The 3,975-nt window shown below is 33.4% G+C and overlaps 1 pseudogene; it reads left to right on the top strand.

Annotated features, from left to right (window-relative positions):
- Nucleotides 1-1,789: 1,789 nt before the first annotated feature.
- On the top strand, nucleotides 1,790-2,357 carry LOC117033630 (60S ribosomal protein L9-like; annotated as a pseudogene).
- The last annotated feature ends 1,618 nt before the right edge of the window (nucleotides 2,358-3,975 follow it).

Here is a 3,975-nt window from a genome sequence, read left to right as displayed (position 1 = left end):
CAAAATCAATGAGACACACCCAAAGCAGTTCTAATAGGGAAATTTATAACAATACAGTACAGACATAGCTCAAGAAAGAAGAAAAAAGTCAAATAAGCAATCTAACTTTACACCTAAAGGAACTACAAAATGAAAAACAGACAAAAGTGAGTAGAAGGGAAGAAATAACAAAGATCAGAGCAGATATAGACACAATAGAGTCTAAAAAATACAACAGAAAAGATCAATGAAACCAAGAGCTTGATCTTTAAAAACATAAACAAAATTGATAAAACTTTAGCCAGACTTCAAAGAAAACAAAAAGAGAGGGCCCAAATAAATAATATCAGAAATGAAAGAGAAGTGACAAACATTACACACACACACACACACACACACACAAGATTTTTTAAAAAGCACAAAAGAAAATACTACAAAATATTATATTCTAGAAAATTGGACAACCTGGAAGAAGCAGATAAATTCCTAAAAACCTACAATCTTTCAAGAACAAATCAGGAAGAAAGAGAAAATCTGAACAGACTGATAAATATTAACAAAATCAAATCAGTATTCAAAAAACTCCCAACAAACAAAAGGTCCAAACCAGATGGCTTCACAGGTAAATTTTACCAAACATTCAAAGAAAAATTAATACCTATCATTCACAAACTATTCCAAAAAAATAATGCTAAGCGAAATAAGTCAGACAGAAAAAGCTGAGAACCATATGATTTCACTGATATGTGGTATATAAACCAAAAACAACAAAAGAACAAGACAAACAAATGAGAAACAAGAACTCATAGACACAGATAATAGTTTAGTGGTTACCAGAGGGTAAGGAGGGTGGGGGGTGGGAGATGAGGGTAAGGGCGATCAAATATATGGTGATGGAAGGAGAACTGACTCCGGGTGGTGAACACACAATGGGATTTATAGATAATGTAATACAGAATTGTACACCTGAAATCTATGTAACTTTACTAACAATTGTCACCCCAATAAGTTAAAAAAAAAATTAAATAAGAAAGAATTCCCTTAAATGCATTTAACTAGACCAAATTACCCTCATATCAAAGCTAGACAAAGGCACTACAAAGAAAACAATTATATATTAATATCCCTGATGAATGTAAATGAAACATCCTCAACAAAATACTTGCAAACTGAATTCAGCAATACACTAAAAATATTATACACCATGATCAAGTGACTTTGATTCCTGTGATGCAAGCTTAGCTCAGTATTCACAAGTCAATGTGATAATGTGATACTCCACATAAACAAAATGAAGAATAAAAATCATATAATCATATCAATAGATGAGAAAAAGCATTTGACAAAACCCAACATCTGTTTATAATAAAAGCTCTCAGCAAAGTAGGGATAGAGTGAACATACCTCAACGTAATAAAGTCATATAAAAAAGACCCACATACTCAAGGCTGAAAAGCTAAAAGCTTTTCCTTTAAGATCAGTAAAAAGATGAGGGCATCGACTTTCACCACTTTCACTTAATGTAGTATTGGAAATCCTAACCACACAAATTAGACAAGAAAAAGAAATAAAAGGCATCCAAATAGGAAAAAAAGAAGTAAAACCATCACTATTTGCAGATGACATGATACTATGTATAGGAAACCCTAAGGAATCAACAAAAACAGAATAGAAATAATAAACGAAATCAGTGAAGCAGCAGGATACAAAATTAATATTCAGAAATAAGTCAAAGTTTTATACACCAATAAAGAACTACCAGAAAGAGAAATTAAGAAAATCCCATTGTTTTGCTGCATCACTGTGAAAGATGAAAGCCATTCTCAGCAATCAGACTGTGAACATTCCAGAAAATGTGGACATCATTCTGAAGGGATACACAGTTATTGTGAAGTGCCACATAGGCACCCTGTGGAGAGACTTCAATCACAGCAATGTAGAACTCAGTCTCCTTGGAAAGAAAAAGAGGCTCCAGGCTGACGAATTGTAGGGAAATAGAAAGGAACTGGTTACTCTTCATACTATTTGTAGTTATATACAGAACATGATTAAGGGTGTTACACTGAGCTTCTGTTACAAGATAAGGTCTGTTTATGCTCACTTCCCCATCAACATCATTATTTGGGAGAATGGTTCTTTTGTTGAAATCCGAAATTTCTTGGGTGAAAGATATGTGGTTACAGGGTTCAGATGTTGCTTGTTCAATATCTCAAGCCCAGAAAGATGAGTTAATTCTTGAAGGAAACAATATTGAACTTGTATCAAATTCAGCTGCTTTGATTCAATAAGCCACAACAGTTAAAAACAAGGATACCAGAATATTTCTGAATGGTATCTATGTTGCTGAAAAAGAAACAGTTCAGCAAGCTGATGAATAAGATCTAAATTGTCCAGCTACAGAAATGCAAAAATGTCAAGTGATTCCTCAGACTTATTTGTGATATTTTAAAGATGTAATAAAGTCATATACTGATTTGGGACAAAAAAAAGGAAAAGTAAACAATGCCATTTGCAATTACATCACAAGGATTAAAATACATGGGAATAAATTTAACCAAGGGGATAAAAAACCTGTACTCAGATAACTATAAGATATTGAAATAAATAAAAATCAATGGAATAATATACCATGCTCATAAATAGGAAGAATTCACATCATTAAAATGTCCACACTACCAATGTAATCCATGTCAAAATTCCAATAGTATTTTTTACAGAATAAGAACCAATAATGCTATTTGAATATCTTCAATAGATAAAGCAATATTGAGAAAGAATAACAAACAAATCAGAAACAAACTCATAGATGCAGGGAACATTTTCATGGTTGTCAGGTGGGAGGAGGGTTCGGGGACTCAGCGAAAAAGGTGAAGGGATTAAGATGCACAAATTGCCAGTTATAATAACAGTCATGGGGTTATAAAATGCAGCATAGGGAATATAGTCAATAATATTGTAATAACTATGTATGGTATCAGATAGGTTCTAGACTTATTAGGGTGGTCACATTGTAAGTGATCATTAGACATCTAATCATTATGTTGTACACCTGAAACTATTATAATAATGTATATTTATTGTAATTGAAGTTTTTAAAAATTAAAAGATACATAATTGTAGAGTCATAGCTGATGTCACAAATCTAGTTTATATACCAACTAATTAAAAAAAAAATCCATGAACCAAATTAGAATGGAAAACTTCCACTCATTTTAGATATACATAATGTACTATTGACAAAGAAGAAAGTCATTTTTAATGCTTCAGAATATCATTAAGGAAGCAAACTGACTGAGTAAACTAAGCCTGGCTTTTATCACTTAACCCAGATAAAGAGCCACTCTGTAGTGTTATTTTATGAACTTCTTTCTGAAAACCAGTGACACTATATACAATTACTTAAGAAGTCTTTCCAGCATCATTTAAGCAGGTCTAGCTTTCCTTGTTTCACTTTAAAACGGGGCGGGGGGGGGGGGGGGGGGGGTAGTTGGATGCTCCAGTGGTAGCATCTTAGATGTAGCATCTTTCTTTCTTCAAATTTCATGATCTCTGGGCATATTTGCACCTTGACTGTCCATTTTTTAGCATATGATCAGGAAAATAATATGACAATGAACAATCTATTGTTTAATAACGATCACAATAAGTTATGATGGCTTCTTGACACTTCTTGCCCCTTAAGTGTTCAAAGCAGGTAATAAAAATAAGACGGATTGTAGAGGATGACACCTATCCCCTGGATATCTGCCCCACCACGTACTACTTAAAGGTGCAATATTGAGGATAATGTAAAGCATTGACAGTATTAAAGAGAATTTGCTCTCTACATTGCTTAGTAGATTCCATAAATACCTACTGACAACTGACAGTTCCTGTGTACAGCTTTGAGCCAGTTCCTGCCAATTAATAGACATGTACAAAGGCTGGGTTCAGAGCCTGCATCCACTAACTCTGTTGTGCTCACAAGACTATCACTAGTCAATAAAACTAAAGAAT

Source organism: Rhinolophus ferrumequinum, chromosome 14 (assembly GCF_004115265.2).
Source record: "Rhinolophus ferrumequinum isolate MPI-CBG mRhiFer1 chromosome 14, mRhiFer1_v1.p, whole genome shotgun sequence".
Taxonomy (NCBI): domain Eukaryota; kingdom Metazoa; phylum Chordata; class Mammalia; order Chiroptera; family Rhinolophidae; genus Rhinolophus; species Rhinolophus ferrumequinum.
The sequence above is the reverse complement of the archived record's forward strand: the minus strand, read 5'-3'. Positions and strand labels throughout refer to the sequence as shown.